The sequence below is a fragment of the Hylobates moloch genome, unplaced genomic scaffold, assembly GCF_009828535.3.
Source record: "Hylobates moloch isolate HMO894 unplaced genomic scaffold, HMol_V3 SCAFFOLD_8, whole genome shotgun sequence".
NCBI lineage: Eukaryota > Metazoa > Chordata > Mammalia > Primates > Hylobatidae > Hylobates > Hylobates moloch.
Genome location: NW_026652283.1, coordinates 81,353,121 through 81,361,685, shown reverse-complemented (window position 1 = coordinate 81,361,685; position 8,565 = coordinate 81,353,121). Strand labels below are relative to the sequence as shown.

At 50.7% G+C, this 8,565-nt stretch overlaps 1 protein-coding gene across 3 annotated transcripts in view; it reads right to left on the bottom strand.

Annotated features, from left to right (window-relative positions):
• The window catches only part of MAP4 (microtubule associated protein 4), a 258,274-nt gene extending 255,209 nt beyond the window's left edge, over window positions 1-3,065 (bottom strand). Inside the window, exon 1 of one of the 3 annotated variants that reach the window (XM_058443148.1) lies at window positions 2,582-3,065. The gene's annotated coding sequence lies outside the window, so the exon portion shown is untranslated. The remainder of the gene's footprint in view (window positions 1-2,581) is intronic. The other 2 variants (XM_032161716.2, XM_032161729.2) reach the window with 2 other exon arrangements.
• Window positions 3,066-8,565: the final 5,500 nt, after the last annotated feature.

Below are 8,565 nucleotides of genomic sequence, written 5' to 3'. Positions count from 1 at the left end.
TTAGCCAGGCGTGGTGGTGGGTGCCTATAATCCCAGCTATTCAGGAAGCTGAGGCAGGAGAATCGCTTGAACCCGGGAGGCAGAGGTTGCAGTGAGCCAAGATCATGCCACCGCACTCCAGCCTGGATGACACAGCGAGACTCCATCTCAAAAAATAAAATAGAATAAAAATAAATGGCTGGGCATGGTGGCTTGCACCTGTAATCCCAGCACTTTGGGAGGCCAAAGCAGGTGGATCACTTGAGGTCAGGAGTTTGAGACCAGTCTGGCCAACGTGGCGAAACCCCGTCTCTACTAAAAATACAAAAATCAGCCAGGTGTGGTGGCACATGCCTGTAATCCCAGCTACTCGGGAGGCTGTGGCAGGAGAACTGCTTGAACTCAGGAGGTGGAGGCTGCAGTGAGCCGAGATACTGCCACTGTCCAGCCTGGGTGACAGAGCAAGACTCTGTCTCAAAAATAAATAAATAAAATTTAAATTTAAAAAATACCCAGTAAGAATATCCAGTGCCTTTCCAATTCCATAATCAACTACCTTTTTATTACTGATTAGGCAGCCCAGAACAATGGAGGTGTCCCGGTCAGTGGATAATTAAATCCAATTATGGCACTTAATACTTGCAACATGCATTAACTGTTATCTGGTTTATCAGTCTCTGGTGAGTTTGTTTACTTTGCATGAATAAATTCTCAAGCACTTGAATCATCCCACTGTAAACCAAAATTCTGAAGTTCTAAACTACTACGTGGGGGTTGGAGAGACCTTGGTTTGGCTGGATACCATTTTTGCCACTTAACTATCTGTGTGACCTCTTATTCCCATCAGTCTCAATTTCCTCATCTGTTAATAAATATAGCTAGTGCCTGGGAGATGGCAAGTGCTCAAAAAGTGACAGCTTTATTATTTTGAAGCTAAATTTGAAAGGAAGTATGTAACTGAGGTGAAAACATTTCACTGAGGTGAAAAGTAGTAGCACAGATCAGCTAACTACGTCAATTTAAGACACAGCCTGAAGAGAGATGTCCCAATCTATGGAGCTGACAAAAGCAAAGTTTAAAAGTTGCAAGTAAAGTGCACACTGCACAGTACAGATGGGAGTCTCCTGCTTAGCAACTTTAATGTTGTCTACCAAACACCCAGCTTGTAATAGAGCATGACAACTGTTCATTCTAAATCCATGTGCTCAGCTTGGATTCAGGATTGATTTATAAAAATAGCTGCTGGTGGTGCTCTTTGAATCTCTTTGCGCTGATAACTGGGCAGTGTTACCCTAAAGGCCTAGAGCAGCTGTATTCCCTCACCACACCCATTCTCTGTCTACCCAGCCAAGCTGACGGCACACTGCCCCCGCCCCCCATCTCTACAGCATACTATTCTCCCTCCTCCTGGGCTGAGTGAGCAAATTACAAGCACAAATATCCCCTGATGCAATGCCACAACCATCCCTGGGAAAGAGCAGAGGCAGTTGCCAAAAGCACAGCAGCAGGGAAACGGGCGGGGGGGGGGGGGGGGGGTGCGGGAGACGCGCGCGCGCACACACACACACGCACACACGAGCGCGCGCGCGCGAGCGCGCACACACACACACACTGCAAGAAACACTGCAATGCTATGCAGCCAGGGAGAGAGAATCGAGAGGCCCTGGGGAGCAATACTGTAACAGGACCAGAGAAGGCAAAGGAGAAAAGGGGGTTTCCAGTAGAAAGCTGGGTAACACTAACCTTCCCGAGGAACACGTATTTCATCCGAGTTTGGGTCCTAAAGCACAAACCTAAAGGTAATCAATCACTGCCTCTTCCCCAAAGCAGCAAATGCATTTAATTTACCCGTTCCTGGAAGTCAGCAAAACTCTCACAACTCCTCCACAGGACAATTTCACCAAAGGGATCTAACTCACACCGGCGGAGAACTTGTTCCATGTGCTACATCACAATCTGTTCTGGGTAATGTTTCCAACTGCCCCTCCTAGTCCCTGTATCCTCCCCACCCCCACCCTAATGCGACCCCTTCGCACTCCCACTGCCAGACACACGCTTTAGTCCCCACACAGTGCCGGGGCCTTTGCAAGGGGGAAGAGCCCCGCCTAGGGCCCGGTTCTCTAGACCACCCCTCAGCCCCACCCATAACCCCTGACTGGACATACTAAGGCTCACCTCAGCCTCACATCAACTGACCCCCATAAAGCCTCAGAAAACGACCCCTGAGTTCTCCTACACCTCCGAACCCCACCCAGGGCCCCAAACTGCGGCCGACCCTCGCTCCGCGTCTCAGCCCCATCCAGAGCCCAAGGCATGTCGCTCGGCCCCACCGCCCCGACCCTCAAAGCTGGACCTCTCAGACCCCTCACTCCAAGGACCCCCCTAGATCGCGCCTCAAAGACTCCGAAGGTCACGGCCGCCGGCCCCCCGCCTGGCCCCCTCCCTCGGACGCCCCCGCTTCTCGCAGGCCGGCGGCCACCGCCCTTCCACGCCTCGGGCGGGCCCCGTGGGGTACCCGGCTGCCGCGGGACAAGGCTCGGGCAGCCCCGGGACAGTGAGGAGGCCGCCCCTCCAATCGGACCCCGCCTGCGGCTGCACCTACCCGCCGCCGCCGAGACGGAGCTGGAGCAGAAGGGAGCCAGGAGAGCGCCGGGAAGAGCCGTGAGGAGCTGGGAGACGTCGGGAGGAGCCGGGAGCCAGCGAGCTAGCCGGAGGGGCGGGGCGCAGGGAGGTGGCCGCTTCCTCGTCGCCTCTTGAGGGCGGGCGCAAGGGAGGGACGCCGCCACCGCCTACCCGGCGGGCGCCGCCGCTCCGGCCAATAAGCGTGACCAGGGGGAGGGCGGAGAGCTGTGGCGGACCAATGGGTGCTGGCCCTGCCGCCACGACCTCTCTGCAGAGCTGCGCGAGCCGCGGGCCGTTAGGGCGAGGTGTGCTTGGGGACTGTAGCCTCCTGCCTGCGGCCTGCGAATGCCGAAGCGGATGGCAGTCCGATCGACTGCCTCCGTTGTTCTGTGATGGCCGTCGCTCTCTCTCAGAGTTTGGGCGCCTGGAGCGAGGAGAGTGCGAGAGTCGGCGCACACGCGGACCGGGCCACCAGCGGGTGGGGCCTGTGGGCTCTGTGATGTAACCTGGGAGGGGCGCGGGGCGGGGCCTAAGTCGCGGGCCAGCTGAGCTCTGGAACGAACTCTTAGTGGAGCGGGAGGACGCCACAGGTCCTCGGCTGGGCTCCGCTTCCGCGAGCCGCATGTGGCTGGTGAGCTCTGAAACGTGGCTGGCCTAAGTTGAGATGTGCTATAAGTGTACAATACACACCAAATTTCCAAGACTTAGTACCGAAAAAAAAAACTCATTTATAATTTTTAAATGGTTACAAGTGGGATAATTAATTATAACAAAATTGATGACAGTTGGGGTATATTTGGTTAAATAAGAAATATTGAGGCCGGCCGCGGTGGCTCACGCCTGTAATCCCAGCACTCTGGGAGGCCGAGGCGGGTGGATCACTTGAGGTCAGGAGTTCGAGACCACCCTTACCAACATGGTGAAACCTCGTCACTACTAAAAATACAAAAATTAGCCGGGCGTAGTGGCAAGTGCCTGTAATCCCAGCTACTTGGGAGGCTGAGGCAGGAGAATTGCTTGAACCCGGGAGGTGGAGGTTGCGGTGAGCTGAGATCGCACCACTGCGCTCCAGCCTGGGCAACAGAGTGAGACCCTGTCAAATAAAAAAAAAAATAGGTTTCCTTTTCTGGTGAAATTAACATTACTTCATTCCAAAGCCCCAGATTTTGTGGAATCCTTAATTTACTGTTGTAGGAAAACACACAGGTGGGAGCTTTAAAGTTACTTTGATCATTCTTCCTGCTGCCTGGAGTAGCCAGCATATTCCTGTCCCAGACTTCAGGAATAGAATTGGCTTTGAGCTCCTTTGTAGTTAGATGGCTAGAAAAACTCAAAAGTGTTGGAATCTTCCATTCCTTCTGTAAACCAAGAAGTATCTGAGACAGGTCTCAATTGATTTAGAAATTTATTTTGCCAAGGTTAAGGACATTCCCGAAAGGAAAAAACACAATCACAGAAACAGTCTGTGGTCTCTGCCTTTCTCCAAAGATGAATTTGAGGGATTCAGTATTTAAAGGGGAAAAGTGGGCTGGAGGGAAAATAGGGAGGGAACAAGAGAAAAGGAGCAGGTAGGGGAATAGTCAGTTGTGTATTATGTCAAGTATGTCTGCTTAGGAATGAAAGGCAGCTTGTGCATGACTCAGCTTTCAACTTAATTTTTTCCTTTTGGAATAGTGAATTGGGGTCCAAAGTGTTTTTTTTTTGTTTTTTTTTGAGACGGAGTCTTGCTCTGTCGCCCGGGCTGGAGTGCAGTGGCATGATCTCGGCTCACTGCAACCTCCGCCTCCCGAGTTCAAGCAATTCTCCTGCCTCAGCCTCCCGAGTAGCTGGGACTACAGGCGCACGCTCCCACGCCCAGCTAATTTTTTGTATTTTAGTAGAGACATGTCACCGTGTTGCCCAGGCTGTTCTCGAACTCCTGAACTCAGGCAATCCACCTGTCTCGGCTTCCCAAAGTGCTGCGATAACAGGCGTGAGCCAGCACGCCTGGCCCGGAGTGTTTTTTTGTTTGTTTCTTTTTTTTTTTTTTGAGACGGAGTCTCCCTTTGTCGCCCAGGCTGGAGTGCAGTGGCATGATCTAAGCTCACTGCAACCTCCGCCTCCCAGGTTCGAGCAGTTCTTTGCCTCAGCCTCCCAAGTAGCTGGGATTACAGGCGCCTGCCACCACACCTGGCTAATTTTTGTTTTTTTAGTAGAGACACGGTTTCACCATCTTGGCCAGGCTGGTCTTGAACTCCTGACTTCGTGATTCACCTGCCTCAGCCTCCGGAAGTGCTGGGATTACAGGGTTGAGCCACCGTGCCTGGCTGAAGGGTCTGAAATTTCTTTAAGATTTATTTTTCGGCCGGGCGCGGTGGCTCAAGCTTGTAATCCCAGCACTTTGGGAGGCCGAGGCGGGCGGATCACAAGGTCAGAAGATCGAGACCATCCTGGCTAACACGGTGAAACTCTGTCTCTACTAAAAATACAAAAAAAAAAAATTAGCCGGGCGTGGTGGCGGACGCCTGTAGTCCCAGCTACTCGGGAGGCTGAGGCAGGAGAATGGCGTGAACCCGGGAGGCGGAGCTTGCAGTGAGCCGAGATTGCGCCACTGCACTCCAGCCTGGGGGACAGAGCAAAAAAAAAAAGATTTATTTTTCCCCAGGGCCAGGCACAGTGGCTCACAGCTGTAATCCCAGCATTTTGGAGGCCAAGGTGGGAGGATCGCTCAAGCCCAGTGGGAGGGTCTCACTCTGTTGCCCAGACTGGAGTGCAGTAGTGCAGTCATGGTTTACTGCAGTCTCCACCTCCCAGGCTCAAGTGATCCTCCCACCTCAGCCTCCCAAGTAGCCAGGACCTCAGGCTTCTGCCACCACACTTGGCTAATTTTTTAAATTTTTTGTAGAGATGGGAGTCTCACTGTGTTGCCCAGGCTGGTCTCGAACTCCTTCCCTCAAGCTGTCCTCCTACCTTTGCCTCCCAAAGTGCTGGGATTACAGGTGTGAGCCACCACACCCAGCCTTCTTTAAGACAGTCACCATGTTATGTGTAGAGCTAGAGACCCAGGAGTGATTCTCAGTTATTCCCTTCCTTTTCCCCTCATACCTACCAGATTTTCCTCCTGCCTCAGAAACAGCTCCACTGACACATGCTGTTCTGGTTCAGTCCTTTTTCTTTTTCCTGTATCCTGCCATAGTTTCCTTCAAGCCTTCCCCTTGCTCCTGCTTCAGTCCGAATATCACAACCTTCTGTACCATCCCCTTCCATTCATAATATCCTTCTGCATCCCTTGCATGCCTGTCTATTATAACACTCAACATATATGTGATAGTTATTTGTATAAATATGGATCTTCCCGGCCAGGCGAGATGGCTCACGCCTGTAATCCCAGCACTTTGGGAGGCCGAGGTAGGCAGATCACGAGGTCAGGAGATCAAGAACGTCCTGGCTAACAAGGTGAAACCCCGTCTCTACTAAAAAAAAAAAAAAAAAAAATATATATATATATATATATATATGGATCTGCCCTAACAGATTGCATCTCAAAGTACAGGTTCATTCTATTTCCCCACTTCCAGTGGAAAACAACATTCCCTCCAGTTCCAGGGTGCCCAGGATGAAAAGCATAGAAGCATAGAACCACCTATTCTGGGCATACTGCCTATGGGATTGCTCTGCTCCATAAGCAGCAGTAATAAAAAAGAAAGAAAAACAAGAAAAGCATAGAACCTCAACATCTCAAAGTTGGAAAGGATCTTAGCAAGCACGCAGTCTCATGTCTAAGGATGTATTCTTGAGACTTTACAAGTTCACAATAAGCCATCTCAGGATTATATTTGAGTTATCCTTTAAAAGCATGCTTTATGGCCGGGCGCGGTGGCTCACGCTTGTAATCCCAGCACTTTGGGAGGCCGAGGCGGGCGGGTCACGAGGTCAGGAGATCGAGACCACAGTGAAACCCCGTCTCTACTAAAAATACAAAAAAATTAGCCAGACGTGGTGGCGGGCACCTGTAGTCCCAGCTACTCGGAGAGGCTGAGGCAGGAGAATGACGTGAACCCGGGAAGCGGAGCTTGCAGTGAGCCGAGATTGCGCCACTGCACTCCAGCCTGGGTGACAGAGTGAGACTCCATTTCAAAAAAAAAAAAAAGCATGCTTTATATCTATTCATCCAAATTTTGATGAAAATGTAGGCCAGGACACAAACATTGGCAGAATCCAATAGCTTACCTTAGAGGCTTTCCTCCAGTTTTAACCTAAACCTGTTCAATGGCTTTTCATTGCATCAGAATCCTAAACATGTATTTCAAGACCCTGTACAATGATGCTGCCTCTGTCTTGCCTCCTCATCTGCCTTTTTTCTCACTATGCCCAGTATCATCTGCCTTCTCTGTTTCTTGAACTTTCTCTTGTCAAGGCCCTCCTCATATTGTTTCCTCTGCCTATCCTAATGTGTGATTAATATGATTTTCTGTCAGGCATAGTGGCACACGCCTGCAATCCCAGCACTTTGGGAGGCCAAGGCGGGAGGATTGCTTGAGTTCAGAAGTTTGAGACCAGCCTGGGCAACATGGTGAAACCCTGTCTCTACAAAAAATAAAAAATAAAAAATAAATTAGCTGGGATGGTGGTGGGCACCTATAGTCCCAGCTACGTGGGAGGCTGTGGTGGGAGGATCACCTGAGCCTGGGGAGGTTGAGACTACAGTGAGCCATGATCATACCACTGCCCTGCAGCCTGGGTGACAGAGTGAGACCCTATCTCAAAAAAAAAAAAAAACAAACAAGATGTGATTTTCCACATCGAAGATTTGAAAGACTAATAAAAGAGTTCATGGCCAGGCATGGTGGCTCATACCTGTAATCCCAGCACTTTGGGAGGTCGAGGTCAGGAGTTCGGGACTAGCCTGACCAACATGGTAAAACCCCGTCTCTACTAAAAATACAAAAATTAGCCAGGTATGGTTAACACCTGTAATCCCAGCTACTCAGGAGGCTGAGGCAGGAAAATCACTTGAACCTGGGAGGCGGAGGTTGCAGTGAGCCAAGCTCACGCCATTGCACTACAGCCTGGGCTACAAGATCGAAACTCCGTCTCAAAAATCAAAAGAGTTCAGCAAGGTTACTGGGTACAAAGTTAATATACAAAAAGGCATAACAGCATATATACCAATAATCAATAAGAAAATGAGATAGAAAAGAAAAACCCTACAAAAATGAGATACCACAACACACCTACTAAATAGAATGGCCAAAAGCCAGAACACTGGCCTGGTGCGGTGGCTCACACCTGTAATCCCAGCACTTTGGGGGGCTGAGGCGGGCGGATCACGAGGTCAGGAGATCGAGACCATCCTGGCTAACACAGTAAAACCCCGTCTCTACTAAAAATACAAAAAATTAGCCGGGCGTGGTGGTGGGCGCCTGTAGTCCCAGCTACTCAGGAGGCTGAGGCAGGAGAATAGCGTGAACTCAGGAGGCGGAGCTTTCAATAAACCGAGATTGTGCCACTGCCCTCCAGCCTGGGCGACAGAGCGAGACTCCGTCTCAAAAAAAAAAAGCCAGAACACTGACACCACCAAATGCTGGCAAGAATGCGAAACAATAGAAGCTCGCATGCATTGCTGCTGGGAATGCGAAAGGTACAGCAACTTTGGAAGACAGTTCAGCAGCTTCTTACAAAACTAAACATACTCTCATATGACCCAGCAATTGCCCTCCTTGGTATTTACTCAGAGGAGCCAAAAATTTATGTCTACACAGGCAGGGCACAGTGGCTCACTGTGTAATCCCAGCACTTTGGGAGGCTGAGGCAGGTAGGTCACCTGAGGTCAGGAGTTCAAGAGCAGCCTGGCCAACATGGCGAAACCCTGTCTCTGCTAAAAATAACAAAAAAATTAGCCAGACTTGGTGGCACATGACTGTAATCCCAGCTACTGGGGAGGCTGAGGCGGGAGAATTGCTTGAGCCCGGGAGGCAGAGGTTG